This window comes from Eurytemora carolleeae, unplaced genomic scaffold (assembly GCF_000591075.1).
Source record: "Eurytemora carolleeae unplaced genomic scaffold, Eaff_2.0 scaffold45, whole genome shotgun sequence".
Taxonomy (NCBI): Eukaryota; Metazoa; Arthropoda; class Copepoda; order Calanoida; family Temoridae; genus Eurytemora; species Eurytemora carolleeae.
The window spans coordinates 519,916-538,568 of record NW_019396182.1 but is presented as its reverse complement, the minus strand read 5'-3'; the positions used below and the strand labels follow the sequence as shown (position 1 = coordinate 538,568).

The window sequence follows — 18,653 nt, the reverse complement described above, 5'->3', positions numbered from 1 at the left end:
GTGAGTCCTTTTTATAGTCTTTTTCGTCTGGTGTTGGGAAGTTCTTAAACCAGTGTCCGTTTTGATTTGTCAAGTTTTGTAAGTCCGTCAAGCTGTATATTTGTCCCTCTTTTAAGTCATGTGTAATGTCGTCTTTTGTGACTATACGTAGTTCACGCATGGGGGTATTCTTTTCGCTTCCATTTTCAGGGTGAAATGCCCTGCTTAAAAAGTCCGCAATACAGAATGGTTCGTTTTCTAAAGGTGATTCATATTTTATTTCGTAATTTATGTCAAAATTGGCAAGGCGTGCTCCTAATCTTGAAAGTTTTAAGTTTGGGCCGGTTTGGTTATTTTTTAACAAAAACAAAATATTTTTCGCGTCAGTTACTAAAATAAGTTTTTTTGCTGAATTGTTAATAAAAGCTTGAATTCTTGAAAGTGAATCGATAACATTAATTAATTCGAGTTCGAGACTTGAGCACAGTCTCGCCTGATTTTGACTATATTTACGGCTAAAAAAAGCTAAGGGTTTCTTTCTTTTTGTGATCTTTTCTTCCTGATAAAGTTCACTACCTCCCGCCCAGAGAGAACTGTCACAGTATAGGTATAAAGGTTCTGTCGTGTCTATGTAATTTAGTTTTAAGTCTGCTGTCACTTTATTTTTTAACGAGTTAAATGCGTTTGTTTGTTCGGGTCCCCAGTTAAATTCGGTTTTTTTATTTAAAAGTTTCGTCAGGGGCAAAAGATGAGATTGCAGATTTGGGATAAATTTAGATATATATGTGAACGACCCTAAAAATCTTTGAAAGGATTTTAAGTCTTTGGGTTGGGGGATTTTATTTATACTTTTTATTCTTTCATCTGTTAGAGATATTCCTGATGGTTCAAATTTAAACACGAGAAATTGATAACTTTTGACGAAGGCTGAGCATTTATTCAAACTTATTTTAAGTCCATTCTCTTTAAAAAGTTGCATTACTTTAATTAAAAGTTTTCTGTGATTATTTTTTCCTNATAATATTCTTTACAAAATTATGATATATTAAACATCAATTATGTACAAAATAAAACGAGCACTATTTAACTTCCTTTTCTTATTTACTAGTTAGAATTGCATAATGTAAAGTATATTTAAACTAATCGGTTCTTTACGAAGGGGGGAAGTGATACAAGAAAGGGAGGGGGAGGGGTTCAGGACCACTAAAAATAGTCATTTCTTTTATTAGTATTTTGCCCAGGTGTCCGGGGATTCAGATTCTACAATTGTCAGGTGCAAGAGGTTAGATCTATGGGAAAGAATAACAATTCCAACGGATATCTATTTTTAACGTTGATATTGTCTGAAATCAAGGATTTAGGAAAACAGGGATTTACTACAGATGATGATGCATTTAGAACAGTATTTTGTATAATTTGATAATAAAACTTTCTGGCATGGCTACAAGTTGTTGAATGGAGACCCCAAGGAATAAGCCAACATATCCTCCGACCTCAGCCAGCATCTCTAGAAACCCGTAGGGTATACTAGATGTTGTCACCTGCATTATCACATGTATTAGAGATGTCAACGATAGTGTAACGTTAAACAAGGTTATAGTATACAGAGTGATTAGTTCCGTTCAAAAGAGTGATGATGATGCATATTTCATGTGTGTGTACTTTATGATTAGGCCATGATCTCCTAACATCATTTATCAGTAAACCATTCTAACTGTACACTTACCAGGCGCGCAACTAGACATTTGGTTAGAGGGGGGCTAGGGGGAAATATTTCGCGCGAAGCGCGCAAATTTTTTTGGCCCCCCCATCCTTTATCCGCCCCTGATTCTGGTATAAATCACAAAAATAATTAATTTTCAATACAAATTACATACATATATATAAATTTTCATTAGTTATCCATAAATCAAATATGCATTGTACTCAAAAACTGACAGGAAATGCCTTTTATTAAAAATTCATGATTTTACATGAAAAATATTTTTTTTAATATGACACACATCACACAATATTTGCGGTGAACATGTAGGATTAATTGAATAGTTGTACTACAGTATTAAAGCAATATCATATTAAAGCAATATCATAATAAGTGGCAGAACTGATAGTGAAAATATCTAAAAAATACTTGATAAACCCCCTTTCCCTTTCCCAGGAAAAAACAGCATAATAAAAAAAAAAAGATTAAGGCACATTGGAACTTTGTCAAACTGTTCTGGCTACGGCAGTAGTTACTAGTTAGGCTCGGAGACGAAGGGGGTCTGTATGTGTGTATATGGTGTATTAAGTGCTATATGGATTGAACTATAAGCTCAATAAACTAATGTTCAATTATATTTTTTTATTTTACGATAAGAGCTCATAAATTTGCTAAGGGTCAGGATTCATGAATCGCTAAATTGCAAAACAGGGTGGACTTCGTCATTTCTTGCAAGACTTCTTAAGTGAGGGGCATGCCCCCCCCTTAATCAGGCTAGGGGGGGCCTGGCCCCCTGCCCCCCCTAGTTGCGCTTCTGACACTTACGCTACATAGCAGGGCAGATAGTTAACTACCAACCTTCCTGGTATAACCTTACATTAAATGCACATTAATATTGGTTACATTACAATAATAGAAAACATTTGGATACATTCCATATAATGTGAACATTAAACGTTAATGTTTTAGGAAGAAATAACATCAACATTTTATGGTAAATGTACGAGTGTTAGATACATGAAAATTATAATGTAGCATATAAAAAATAGATAGTATTGAATTTCAGTTTGAACTAATGTAATATTATGAACTAGTATAGAGCTACAGCTTTTTTAGTAATAACATAGAGAATTAAATGTTTAGTTTCAATTATGGTTTTCAACGCAAGTGTATTTTACTGTAATTTCCTCACAATTCTGCGCAATTCCGCACTATTTCGCTCAATAAGAGAAAAATTGCACGCAATTCCAAATGGTTGTGCGCAATTCCGCTCAACAGAATTCCAATTGGAAACTCTAGTTTCAATGGAGAACGTGAACTTTAGAAAATTACCTTAACTGATTGTTTGAGTTGAACAGCTAGGTAACCATACCCCATCCCCTCCTCCCTGTAGGAGAACTGAGAGGCAAACATAACCTCAGAGCTCTCACAAGGTGATCCACATGTACTATCTTTAACATGAACATCTTCAGCTAATGAAGTGATATCAGCAAATAAACATTTAATAGATTGTTTAACAAAAAAGCATTTCAGATGAAAAAAAATATAAGCATGCTGTACCAATTAGTTTCCCCTTCTTTTCTGTAAAGAGTGTTTAATGTACTATTGTGCATCATTGATTTTGTTCCCATTACACTGACAGTCTTATCTATTTAATAAAGCTCTTCGCTCATATATATTTGTTTGTATGTTAGCTATAGCCCGCCAAACGGCTGGACTGCATGGCCTGACATTTTTTGAAAACCCTAGAGTACTGCGGTAGTAACATAAGCTAAAAAATTAAAAAACGTTTTCTTATATAATTAGAATGTTTTTTTTCCAAAAATCTAAATGCTTTTTTTCTCCAAAAATAAATTTTTTATTTTCAAAATTTGATTTAAAAATTCCAAGGCAACCCCGGGCATTTAAGCTATAGTAGTTTATATAAAGTTATAATCTCTGTTTGAGTGTCTATTTGTTTGTTTGTCCGATCATAACTTGAGAACCCCTGGACCGATGTTTCTCAAATTTTGATCGGGGAACTCGGGAGAACATTCAGGAATGTTCTTAATTTGGTTTTAAGATTCTAACTTGAGTGGGTCAACTTGTATTGGAAAAATAGCTAAAATCGTAAATTACAACTAAGCGCGGGTAAACGGCGGGACTAACCATGACTACCCTGTGCAACCTGGGCTCCAAAGCTAGAAGTTTATACAGCTGTCAAATGTTGTTGCCAAAATGTTTAAACAGAAACAGTGGGGTTAAAAGGTTAAAATACCTGATTTTTTCATATTTTAATTTTTAATATTTATCAATCCTGGACACTGATATCAGAGAACAATCACTTTTGCAATTAACATAGGAATTTTCTCATAAAAGGAAGTGTCATTGTAATTGAGGGTTCAATTGTGAATCTGACATGCCACTCTATCAATAAAGGTTAACTTGAAATTACCAACTAATGGCCACATCATTTGATTAAATAATGCGATTAGAATTGTTACTTTGAAGACTGAAACAATCATCATGTTAACACAAAAATAAAATTAATAAAAATCAGGCTTAGATAAAAAGCGGAAAGATACATATAGAATGAATCGAGTTTTACTCACCATTGAATCCATGTTTCCAGTTGAGAACTAATTGATCTACTCCACTGGTACTGGTCTTATTCTTACACACAGAGTAGTTCGTGGGAATATTGTTCCATGGACTAAATAGATTTCTTACACACAGAGTAGTTCGTGGGAATATTGTTCCATGGACTAAATATATATCTTATACACAGAGTAGTTCGAGAGAATATTGTTCCATGGACTAAATATATATCTTACACACAGAGTAGTTCGTGGGAATATTGTTCCATGGACTAAATATATATCTTACACACAGAGTACTTCGAGAGAACATTGTTCCATGGACTAAATATATATCTTATACAAAGAGAAGTTCGTGGGAATATTGTTCCATGGACTAAATATATATCTGACACACAGAGTAGTTCGAGAGAATATTGTTCCATGGACTAAATATATTTCTGACACACAGAGTAGTTCGTCGAAATATTGTTCCATGGACTAAATATATCTTATACACAGAGTAGTTCGAGAGAATATTGTTCCATGGACTAAATATATATCTTACACACAGAGTTATAGTTCGTGGGAATAGTGTTCCATGGACTAAATATATATCTTACACACAGAGTAGTTCGAGATAATATTGTTCCATGGACTGAATATAAATCTTATACACAGAGAAGTTTGTTGGAATATTGTTCCATGGACTAAATATATATCTTACACACAGAGTAGTTCATGGGAATATTGTTCCATGAACTAATACATTTCTTACACACAGAGTAGTTCCTGGGAATATTGTTCCATGAACTAATACATTTCTTACACACAGAGTAGTTCGTGGGAATATTGTTCCGTGGACTAAATATATATCTTACACACAGAGTAGTTCGAGAGAACATTGTTCCATGGACTAAATATATATCTTATACAAAGAGTAGTTCGTGTGAATATTGTTCCATGGACTAAATATATATCTTACACACAGAGTAGTTCGTTGGAACATTGTTCCATGGACTAAATATATATCTTACACACAGAGTAGTTCCAGGGAATATTGTTCCATGGACTAAATATATATCTTACACACAGAGTAGTTCCAGGGAACATTTTCCATGAACTAAATATGTATCTTACACACAGAGTAGTCCGTGCGAATATTGTTCCATGGACTATATATATCTTACACTCGGAGTAGTTCGAGAGTATCATTTCATGTTTAGATGAAATCGTTTAGTTAGGGGGGGGGGGCTTGGTCAGGTTAAAAACAAAATAAGTTTTAAAATCAATTCGTAATATGTGAAATAATAGCGAAAACCTTGATCTGTACATGTCACAACAAAAAATCGCAATGGTAGTGCAAATATTTTTGTCAGTGTCTCTGTTGTTATGGATATCAGGAGATAACTTATGGCATGTATGTATACCAATGATTGTGCATTTTCTCAGAGGCTGGTTTATTGATAACTAACATATAAAAATATTTTTTTATTATTGATAAAGCCATGTTTTAAAAAAAATATGGTCAAACTTTCCTGAAGATTTTGTCCAGGGAAACCCTTTTCTTTGTTTTTTTACCTAATACATCCGTACTGTGCCACAGTATAATCATGAAGCCATTGGTCATTGCATCTGAAAAATAAAGAGGTATTAGATAATAGCCTATTTTTATACTTATAATCAAAAGAATTTAGCACATTCTGAAGGAAACTAATTATTTGAAAATGAAATTAAAAAATTGTTTAGGTCACTTGTTAATTAGGTCAAGCACACACAACTAAGACAATTTTTAGTCAGCATTCAACATGTTACTCAGATTGAGACTTAAAGAGTTATACTGACATAAATTGTCTAAGTCACTCGTTAAAAAGTGAGTCACTTGAATTTATGTTTACAATTAACTGCCCCTGATTTAGAGTTTCATTATTACCTATCAAACTCAGTGTTCAGCTTTTTTAAAATGATTTTAACGATTTGATGTTTTTAAATGTCATGTCCGCCAATTTTTCTCCACTATATTTACATGAAATAATCATTCAAGAAAGAAAAGAAAATTGGATCGATTTTATGATAATTTTACCTTATCCTGATTGTCAATTCCACTCCTTTGGCCATAATGACTAAAGCCAATAAGTGTGTTGACCTATAAAAGGGGAAAAATGCAGGACATTTTTTGGGATGATTGCAATATCCTATGTTTAGAGATGTGCGTGTTTGGCTTTTTTCTTTGTTTGTTGATTGTTCTTGAACAACCCACTTTTTTTACTTACTCGTAAAAAATTGACTTCTTTTGTTCTCAAATTATCGATAATTTTCTATTTATTTTGTTTGTTTTCTCAGAAATGGCTTGTTTATTAAAATTGTTGGTTCAGTTAAAACAAGATCGTTTTTCAAAAATTTTGTTCGAAAAAACCATTAGCTCATTAAAAAACGGTTATATTCTCAACATCTTTTGGAACATTCTTTAGTTCAGTAAAAAAACAATAGCTTTTCAAGTTCGTCTGAACGATTTTTAAATCGTTAATTTTTTGATTTTTTCATTTGTTTTACAAAACAATCAATTTTCATATCATTGTACAATCTAAGTTGTTGGACCATCATTCGTTTTTTTCTGAACAAAAATCTTGTGTGTTCACGAAAACGATGTACATCTCGACCTATGTTGCAAGATTTTAGAAATTTGCATATTATTTACCAGATCGTACCTTTGTTTTTATATAAAACCTTGAAACTCCTTTCTCCCAGAGGAAATCTGGAACCTGAAACTTATAACAGATGCCAGAATATTTATTCTTCTCTGTGATCACAGGAGAACTGATGTTACTATCCAACTTCTCGTAGTAGTAGAACCTTCACAGTACACAGGTACATATTAAGAATTTTAGCTAGGGGGGTTGGGTTAAGGATTCTGTAAGCATAATTTCAAGTGACCATCTATGCAAAGATTGCATTGCTCAATTTACAGTACCCGTGAACCCTTAATGTGGAAGAAACCATCTTTTTCCATTACTTCTAATATGCAAGTCACTTTCGCTGAGAAACCGCAAATGAATATATAAACAGTTTAAAGAAAAAAAAACATTGATATCTAATTCATTCTTGATCAGACAAAGCTTTCAAGGGTACCATTGCAAATCTGGCATTTCCACCTTTGCATGTTTTTGTCCATTTGTAGTCCATTTTAAGGACTATGTACTATAAAGCCCTCTGCAAAGTCCTGTATTTCTCTTTATTACATTAGCCTACTCTCTATATGTACACAATCCACCTACCCAGCAATTCTGTTGGGTTGAATGTGCATCTAAGGAGATTGTGCGACAATTACTTAAACTTTTCAATTTCCTTTCTTCAAAAATGAACATGACGGAGATTTTACCTGGAATCAGGACTTCCGGATCTGTAATACCCTTTCTAATCAGAAGTACATCTTTCACTTATGCCAATGCAAATCATACAATTTTGACAAGTTAGAAAAACTTTTTTAGTTTTATTTGTTAAATCTGGAAACAGGAATAATGTAAAATATTGATAGTTATGGGAAATGCGTTTTAACAATTTTTATTCACATTATAAGAAGTGACTGCAATATTTGTTTTATAAAAAATGGAAGATCTTCCCTGTATATCAAAATTCCAATACTCTTTTTCTAGTGTCATGATACTGATTCAACATTAGAAATTCATGTTAAATTCTTTTTTTCTCATTATGACAGTGTTGCCCTATAATTCCAGTTCATGTCAACTGAACCATCTCTACCTTTTGTTACAAGATAAAATCTATTTTTCCTGAAAGAGAATAGAACTATTCATTGCCTTTATTTTGAAGTTATGGCACAAGTCTATTCCCTTCCGGTTAAATTAGTCAAAAAAACATTTAAAACAGTGCATGTACCCATTTGGTATACATTCTAAAAGTTAGTTGTTTGTTCTTGCAAAAACCCTGATTATCCTTCCATGTATTTACGACCCTTGGTGCTAGTGTTAACCGAGTGTTTCGCGACCAATTCTGGCTGCTAATATCAAAATATCATAATAATAAATCTAAGTATTCTACCTAGTCATAATCCACGTAGAGTGATCGTAACATCTCTAGGCTTTAAAAATTGAGGACTTCATTACTTGAATAAAAGGCTAGAGGTGCACTGTTCAATCCGAAAGATTGACCACTTTATTTATTTAATAAATACGAGTAAATGGATAAATAAGTCACAATAAATAATTTATGAGTAAAAGAGTATATAAGTTAAAACAAGCATAAAAAATGAATAAATATGTCACAAACTTTTGAATAGGTATATATACAACAAGCAGTTAAATCCAGTTATAATAATGGACTAAAAACTTCACAAAGTCTTTGCAATAAGCTCCCCCCCCCCTTAAATCAAGCAATAGGTAAAAAAGTACTTTTTTTTACTCAAACGTAGATCTAGACTTAATGATCTAGGTAACTAACATAACTGCAAAAAGAATAATGTGAGGCATGGTTTACAAGTCTTATACTCTATATAACCAGTTTCTGTGTATAGAACAAACTAGAACTTCTCTCCCTCTGTAGGGGCAACACAGCTATACTCCAGGGTCTTCAGGGTTGTCATAATCTAGAACACCTAGAGCTGGGACGAGTCAGTGGTTAGGCAACCCCAGACCCATTCAGACGTATACTAAGTTAAAGTAAGAAAGTCTGATCTCAAGAAATGCAGATTGGATCTTGCAGAGTACTGCAAAGTGTTTAGTATTTAGTATTAAACCATTATCATATGTGGGCTAAGTGCTGTAGCTATGACATGCTAGGAGCCTCAAGCTGTGTCTAAGGCTGGCTAAAGGGCTGGGTATTGCACTTTTTGCAGAAAGATGGTTCTTCTTGAAAAAGAAAAAGTAATAAATAATTTCCAGTTTCCTGATTGCATCATTATCAGCGAACACTTCATTTCTCTTCAGAACTATCTCTTCAAGAATCTACAGTAATAGAAACACATAAAATATTTTTATCTCTTAAAGGGATTGTTTGTCTATTTGATCTTATGAATTTAGGATTGCATTAAGAACCCCATCTTACTGCTCAAATATGTGCCTTGGGGCAGAATATGCAAAACTCTTTAATTGAATTAAATATATTGACCAGTTTTATAATGAATTTCGATCATTTTAGGATACTTTTGGAAATCATTATGTGAATTACAACAAAATCTGTTCCGAGTTCTGGAAGAAAATAGTAAAATTTCTCATCCCCTCCGGTGGACTGGAGGCCACCAAAGGGAATACAGATTCCATCGAGGGATTAAATTAACACTCAGGACACTAATTATTCCATCAGAGGGATGGTAATTAACAGTCAGGACACTAATTACTGAATCATATGTGTGGTAGTTAACACTTCAGTGGAGAAATTAGTGTCCAGAGTGTTATTTACCATCCATCCAATGAAGTAATTAGTGTCCTGAGTGTTAATTATCATCTTTCTGTTGGAGTAATTAGTGTTCTCAAAGAGTTAATTCCCATCCGTAGGGTGGAGTACTTAGTGTTTTGATTATTTATAACCACCCCTGTAATTAGTGTCCCAAGTTCTAATTACCATCCCGATGGAGTTCTAGTGTCCTAACTGTTAATTACCATCTCTCCAGTGGATTAATTAGTGTTTTGAGGGGTTATCAGCATCCCTTTGATGGAGTTATTAGTCCCCAGGGTGATTTGCAGCATTTCTTGGGTGGAGTAACTAGTGTCCTGAGTAGGTATCAGCATCGCTACGATGGAGTAGTATCCAGGGTGATTTTCAGCATCCCTTTTGTGGGGTAATTAGTGTTATCATTATTCCTTAGTGCCCAGAATGATTTGCAGCATCAGTCTAGTGGAGTAATTAGTGTTCTGAGTAGTTATCAGCATCCCTCTGGTGGAGTAATTAGTGCTCAGGGTGATTTGCAGCATCCCTCTAGTGTAATAATTACCCAACAAACAAAACACAGGTTTTTAACGAGATTAGCATGATGGAGAACTGGTTGATAATTCACGTGATTAATTCACGTACCCTCGACTTATGTTATACTCGTGGTAAATCTACTTTTCACAATCTTGAAGATTCCTCCTGTGTACAGCACGGGTAAAAAACGCGAAAATATTCTTTGAAAAAAAACCAAATAATCTTGTGTTCTTCACGGGTTTTTGTTTGTTGGGTAGTGTACTGAGCAGCGCTAGAGAAGAGTAATTATTGCCCAAGGTTATTTCCAGTCTACCTGTAGTGCAGTAATCAGTTTCCTTAGTGGTTATGAGCATCACTCAAAGGTCAAGAAATTAGTGCCCAGGGTGCTTTGCAGCATCATCCATTGGGTGGATAATTAGTGTCTTCAGTGGTTATCAGCATCCCTCTGGTGGAATAATTAGTGTCTTTTGTGGTTATGAGCATCCCTTGGGTGAAGTATAATTAGTGCTCAGTGTTATTCACAGCTTCCCATAGGTGGAGTAATTAGTGTCCAGTGTGATTTGCAGCAGCCCTCCAGTGGAGTAATTTATGTCCTGAATGGTTATCTGCATCCCTAAGGTGAAGTAATTAGTGCCTAGGGTGTTTTGCAGCATCCCTCCAGTGGAGTAATTAGTGTCCTGAATGGTTATCTGCATTAGTTTTCTGTCTCTGTTAAAGTAATTAGAGCCCAGGATGATTTTTAGCATCCCTTTGATGGAGTAATTAGTGTCCTGAGTATTTATTAAAATCCCTTCGGTGGAATCTGTGATCCCCTGGTAGAAATAATATGAAATGATAAATGTCTCTTTGGTGGCCTCTGATCCAGCAGAGGGAATGACAAATACTACTATTTTCTTCCAGAACTCATCTGTTTCGATGATTTTGTATGAACTTGATTCCTAAGCTTCAATAAAACTTTGTTTTCTTGCAGTACCAAAGAGTTGCTACTCTTCATGTCAGATTTCACAAAACTTAATTATTGTTAGTTTTGAGCTTAATTTGGCATAGGTTGGGTTACAATTGTGGACAATACACTATTTGTAAATCATCTACCCAAAATAAAAAATTGAGTATTTGAGTTGTTTAGCTTTATTAAAATAAATGCAATGGAAATTTAGATAATTGTTTTGATCATTCTGGGCCTCAGTAACATCATTGAGCAGTGAGATAGGAGAACTTGGTTGCAAATTTGCCAACCCGAAAAATTTAGAATTTCTTTGAAAGTAAAAAAAATTCCTGGTCTGACGTCATGTTTGTTGTATTTCCAAACCAGTTTTCTGATTCCATCCAGTAGTCTTGAGTAAATCCTAGTTTTTGAGCCCTGCTCTACACAGTACACAAGGAGTTACATTATTTCAAGGGTGTAATGCAAGGAAAGTTAATTGCGGTCGTGTATACTCTGCCTGCATTTTGAAACCAGTTCTCTTTGGGCGGAATTTGTTAACAAGAATAGATGCATCAGTACTCGTTTAGTTTCCAAGGAGGTTAAAAGCATTAAATGTGATAATTTTGATAATTCACATAATAGTTTCCTAAGACCAGAATATTTCATTGATTTTTTTATGTGAAAGATATATGGATCCCATGTCTGGCTGTAACATCAGTCTTGTGTTTACATTATCGCCCAGAGACAGTACACTGCAGTACAAAAGATACACTTCTGAAATAACTTTCCTTGCATTACATCCTTGCATTATTTTTAGTATTTAAAGTGAGACCCATAAAACTTTTAGATTCAAAGGGATCCTGACATTTGCCGGTAAAGCAAAAAAGATTAGATTAGAGAGAAGAGATAGGAGGAATTATGTAGATGTGATGTAAATATGTTTGAAGGTGGGGGTGGTAGCTGTTGTATCTGATCTATCTATAACCATCCATTTAACTCTTTCTCTCTCTTCTCTGCTATCTGGTTGTTTAATGAGCACTATGATTCTGATGATTTATTAATGTTTATAATCTACGATCACATAGTGTCGATAGTGGGATGAATGTAGGCAAATGTTTCAGCTTAATCCTTCTTCTGCTTCCAGTCTTCTTATCTGCGGTCCATCTGCTTCAAAAGATAAAAAGATTTTAGATTGGTTTGGTGGTAAAATTGGGAGGAATAAAAGAGATAGGGGGAATGATGTAGATGTGATGTAAATATGTTTGAAGGTGGGGACTGTAGCTGTTGTATCTGATCTATCTGTAACCATCCATCTAACTCTTTCTCTCTCTTCTCTGCTATCTGGTTGTTTAATGAGCACTATGATTCCGATGATTTATTAATGTTTATAATCCACGATCACATAGGTAAAACAAACTCGCTCAAAGAAAGCCAATTGCGAGAGGCTTAGTGGGATTTCTTAGCAACACTACATGATGGTGTGTGTTCTTTTTACTGGTCGGGCTTGTACTACTTAAAATCCTGGTTCGATTTCAGGGTAAAAATAGCAAATAACAATTTACAAGATAAACAAACATAAATACAAATTGAATGATAAATTGATAAATTGATACATCATTAAATTAATAATTCTTGATTTGGGATATAACCACCCATAAACCAAGCCAACCATTTAAAACCACGCAGGTAGAGAAAAGGTAGAGAAAAAAAATCCAAGCGCCAGATACAACTGGTGTATATAAAGGTATTCTAAGAAGGCATTCATGAAACAATAATACATCATTAAATCATATTATTTTGTTTGCTAGTTGTCATTTGTCATGCAAAAAATTCGGCAATGATATAAAACATTTCTTTCTGATTTTATAAGTAAAATCCCAAACTGTAGGAATCCCAAATGAATGTTAACCAATGTTGGGATTGGAAGGATTGGGATTAGGATGAGGACTAGGAAGTTGGAATAGGTTGGACAGGGATAAATTGGGAATAGATAAAATATGTTGGGAATTGGGATGGATAACAACTAAAGAGGAAGTTTGGATTGGGATTCAATGAATGTGAGGATGATAAAAGGGTTGGTAAATCGGGAGTTGAAGTAATTGGGAAGATTGAGTATTGAATAGATGTTCTACGGGGACCACAGTATTGGAAAGAGAATCAGCAAGATATACAAGTTCAGAACAGAGATACAGATATAATAAAATACGTGTGTAAAGACTATGGAGAATATGTAGTCTAGTGGGTACAAATGTTAATATGGGGTGAAGACGACATTTTGGAAGGAATTAGCAGATTACTGTTAAGTTGGGATAAGAGAGAGAAAAGAGTATAAAAATCATCATTAGAATCATTGAATACTCTGAAACAACCTCCCTTTCTGTTAAAAAAAAAAATAATAAAAAAAAGACTAAAAATCTCATTAAAGAATTTTGGATAAAAGAATTTCGTCTTCTGGATGAAGATGTGTATACAGAGTAAAGGCAAATATAATACATAAAAAATTGTTTAAAATCACATATTATAAAGCTACATGATTAAAAACTGATAAAAATGAAAATAATTAAGAATGAAGCTCATCATTTTTAAAGTTTTGCTAATTGTAAACTCCGAAAATCTATGAAAATTCATTAATAAATGTAATTAAACAATCCTTAAATCTACATGTCAGAGCGTCATTTTGTAAGATTTAATAATCAAAAATTGTTGAGATGACTGAAGAAAAAAATTTGTAAATATAATTAATTAATGGAATGGATAAATTGTGATAAATGAGATTAAAACAAATTCAAAATTCCTGGTCTGATGTCATGTTTGTTGTATTTCCAAACCAGAGATACAGATATAATAAAATACGTGTGTAAAGACTATGGAGAATATGTAGTTTAGTGGGTACAAATGTTAATAAGGGGTGAAGACGACATTTTGGAAGGAATTTGCGGATTACTGTTAAGTTGGGATAAGAGAGAGAGAAAAGAATATAAAAATCATCATTAGAATCATTCAATACTCTGAAACAGACATTTACGATTCACAAGGATAACCTTTCTAAACATGTATTTTTCTAGCTAATTATTATGTGGGGGGAAGCGTAAAGCTAGTGTACACTATGGAGTACTCTGTACAGATTAAACTTGAGCTTCAGGGTGTCCCAGGAAACATGACAGTTGGTGAATAGTTTTGAATGTCTTCTTCCATATACTGTATTATATTTTAAAGACTGTTTGCAGTTTATTTTGTTAAGAAATTCTTTTACTCAAATATGTTTTACTTTAAAATCAAATTTACTATTTTATGTATGCAAAATATTTTTTTTTATTATTTTATTTGGTATCAAAGAACTGAAAAAATTTTGGAAGAAGTCATTGAAAACTATTTACCATCTGTCATTTCGTGGAACACCCTGTATTTTTCAAAAATCCCGAAAAATATTTTTTTAGACTACCAGAAAATAAATAAAACACCAAACAGCATAGATTGAGATCAAATCAAAGGTTATCAGGTACAGTTTTAAATCAGTTAAACTCAAATAGAAGGTCCACTGAAAGAGGAGGTTTGACCAATTTGAATATTAGGAATCCTGCCTTCATTTTTTGAGGAATCTTAATGAAATGTTGCATGTGTTTCTTTACAGTAAAACAAAAAAATTTCTCAACTTTTCCCCATTTTTCCATGTTTTTAAGGTTTTTCACCAAAAAGTCTGATTCAAATACCAGCTATTAGGTGTTTTAAGAACCAAACTGTTAGTCAAGAATCTCATTACTGATATCAGAACGAAGTTTAAGGTTTTTCAGATTACTTTCCCCCTATTTCCCCCCTATTTTATCATATTTTTCCCCTTTCTTCTTATTTTCTGGATTCATGAATTCATTTTTCATTGAAAATTCAAAAATCTTTTGAACACAGACAGGATTCCCAAATGTATTCAAATTGGTGAAACTCACCCTCCCCTTTCGTCTACAATCCTGAATACTTTCAAGTTATAAACATGAAACACAGCCATTGTGTAATGTATAAAAATCCTCTTACTTTTTAAGTTGGACCAAACTTACCATGTTGTAGGCTAAGTTTCTGTCTGGGCAAATATCAAGTTGAAGTGGAGGGGTTTCAGACACATGTACATACTTCTAAATATTTCAGACACATTTACATACTTCTAAATATTTCAGACACATGTACTTACTTTTAAACATTTCAGACACATGTACAAACTTATAAATATTTCAGACACATGTACAAACTTCTAAATATTTCAGACACATGTACAAACTTCTAAAATATTTCAGACACATGTACAAACTTCTAAAATATTTCCGACACATGTACAAACTTCGGAAACGTTGCCGAGACATGTACAAACTTCTAAAATATTTCAGACAAATGTACAAACTATAGTATTTCAGAGACATGTACAAACTTTTAAAATATTTGAGACATATGTACAGACTTCCAAAATATTTCATACACATGTACAAAATTCTAATGTATTTCAGACTCATGTGTCATGCTTCTAAAGTATTTCAGACACATGTACAAACTTTAAAAATATTTCAGACCCATGTAAAATCTTCGAAAAGATTTCAAGCACATTACAAACTTCTAAAGTATTTTATACACATGTACAATCTCCCAACATATTTTAGAGACATGAAAAAATTTCTGAAATATCTAAAATTATGTAAATATTCTTAAATAACTCGTCCCTGCAGCACTACCACGGTTATTCCTTAACATTTAAGGGGCTGTAGACGCAATTTTAGGTGACACTCACGATTGTCCGCTTCACAATTGGAATTCCCTTAAAACCTTACTTTAACTTTGAATTTTTTATTTTTATTTGTAGTTCCTTTAAAAACATGTTTGGGTCTTTCCTTTATAACAGAAACTGCAGTGAGGTTCTTGTCTTAACAGTTTTCAAGATAGAAAAACAAGGATATCTTCCACATTATTGTCCAGATAAAGGTTTTAAGGGTAAACAAATGTAAATCGGGCATCAAATAAGTTTAAAAGTTGCGTGATTTGAACATTGTAAAGGATTCATGTCTTTTCCACACCAGCCCGTCTACTGTACCCAGTCAGTGGTTGATGCAACGCGTTTTATGAAACAGAATAAGGTGGGCCGAGTTTTAGTGCACACTGTTACTATTAAAAAGTGGTATGAAATAAAGGAAATATATAAAGCCTAAAAACTGACGGGTGTAAATCCACAGAGTATAGGAAAAAATGTATTTAAAAGTAAAAGATTAACAAAGAAAATGAAAATAATGAATCAGTAAGTCAGAGCTCTCTTGGCAGACTCTCCGCCTTTCATTCGCCTTGACCGGGGTAACTCTTCCGACTCTTCGTCAGTACTAACTTTTGTTTCGGTTTTAGCCCAGGTCATGCCATAACCTCCTGCCTTGTTTTCAAGCTGTGTCTACTGCCTATTGGATGAATTAACAATAGAATTCCCAGCTTTTAACGGTGGCTTGCTTTTCCACGAGGTTAGAACCATTCGTCCAACTCATGTTCTCTTAACGGACAAATATCCCTACACGATATAGATGAGGAAACTTCTCATCTCTCCCTCTGTTTGTCCTTTATAGAAAAGAACTAATACGTTCTCTTGTAAGTAGGCCAGACTATACTAATAATCCGAGCTTAGCTTCGGGTTCGTATGAGGACTGAAGGGGTTACATCAATGGAATTATCCTTATTCCGAACTACTAAGCTCACACTGGTTACATCTTAGCTCCGGGTCCGTATGAGGGCTAGAGAGGTTACAATACTATACATGGTTACTGCAAGTGACTTAAAATAACAACGACAGGTTTTAAAAAAAGGGTTAATATCTACATTTTTTTTTATATATAATGCCCCCAAAAAAGTTTAGAATAATAAAGCTTTACCAAATCCTATCGAGATGAAATGGAGGAGACGTATACAGTAAACTGGAAATAAATGAAAATAAAAAAAATATCTTTCTTCACTTAAAAAAAATTTAATTGTGGTTGCAACATTTAATTTTTTTTAGATTTTCATATTTCCTAAATGCACTGTGGGAAATTTACTTGGTTTCCTCTTCATTTTACACTAGGGTTTATTCCAGTTTGGGAATTTTCTCTTTTTTTTAAAGAAGGACGTTTCACCTTAAAGTTATGGCGGTAAATGAGTCTGACTGTACTTCTTTGGCTACTCCTTAAATAAACAATTGAATATACTAGTGATAGACATCGTCCAGAGTTCAGTTTTTTGGAATTTACTTCCTGTAACGTACTAAAATTATGGGTTTTTCGCTACTGTTTCGCTTCATTTTTGCAATTCTCTTGCGAAAAATACGATTCGCTTTTTTCGAGAAATTTCGCTCCAATCTGTTAGGCAAAAAAATGCAAAATTTTCGCGAAATAGAAAAGGCGAAATTTTGCAAAAAATAATGTAAAAATGTCCCGAAAAAAATAATGAGATAATTTTGCAAAAAAAATAATGCGAAAATTTTGCACAAAAAATAATGCGAAAATTACTGGAAAAAATTCGAAAATTTTGTGAAAGAAATGAAAATTATGGTAAATAAACGAAAATTTTTCAAAAAATACTGAATTTTCAAAAACAAATGCAAAATTTTAGCATGGGAAAATGGGAAAATTCATCAAAAAGACGTAAAACAATTAACATTCCTGATGCATTTGTGAGCAATAGAAAAATTCTCTCAGGGGCCGCAGAAATATCAGAGGGTTTTAACAATTTCTTTGCTAGTATAGGTCCTGATCTGGCAAAAACTATGAAGGGCACTACAAAACAATTTTATGACAATTTGTCACAGGGAACAGACAAAAACTTTGTTTTTGCAAATATGACCCCTGATATTATAAATGATGCTCTTAAAAAACTAAAAATTAAAAACAGTTCTGGACCAGACAAAATTTCAACAAATTTGCTAAAGTCTATCATACCAATTATCATGGGTCCTATCTCTCATTTATTTGATTTATCTTTCAAAACTGGGTTTATTCCTACCACTCTTAAAACTGCAAAAATCGTACCAATCTTCAAGGCTGGGGAAACGGATAATTTTACAAATTATAGGCCTATAAGTTTGCTTTCTTCGTTTTCAAAACTTCTAAAAAAAGTGGCAGCAAATCAAATTATGAAATATTTGAATAAATTTAAACTTCTTTATGAACATCAGTATGGCTTCAGAGCCAAGCAGAACACTACTCAACCCTTAATTCATTTCTTAGATAAAATATACAATGCACTAAATAAACCTGTATCCGAATATACACTGGGAATTTTTAAAGATTTAACTAAAGCTTACCTGTGATGTTGACATTCTACTGAGCAAGCTTGAACACTATGGATTTCGTGGGACTTCAAACTTATGGTTCAAAAATTATTTAAAGGGAAGAAAACAATTTACTTCAATCAGGGGTGTTGACTCTTCACTTACAGAAATCTATTGTGGTGTACCACAAAGGTCGATATTAGGACCAATTTTATTTCTAATTCTTATCTATGACCTTTCTAAAGCATCGAAATTTTTTACAATTCTTTTTGCTGATGATACAACACTGCAACTTTCTTCAAGAAGCTTACACGACTT

The 18,653-nt window shown here is 33.4% G+C and overlaps 1 long non-coding RNA gene across 1 annotated transcript; it reads right to left on the bottom strand.

The window, feature by feature from the left end:
- Positions 1–6,238: 6,238 nt before the first annotated feature.
- LOC111697475 (uncharacterized) lies at positions 6,239–7,735 on the bottom strand. Its single transcript, XR_002764295.1, has 3 exons — positions 7,616–7,735; positions 6,945–7,089; positions 6,239–6,382 (listed from the first exon to the last, which is right to left on the bottom strand). It is a non-coding gene; the product is annotated as an uncharacterized LOC111697475 (long non-coding RNA).
- Between the last annotated feature and the right edge of the window lie 10,918 nt (positions 7,736–18,653).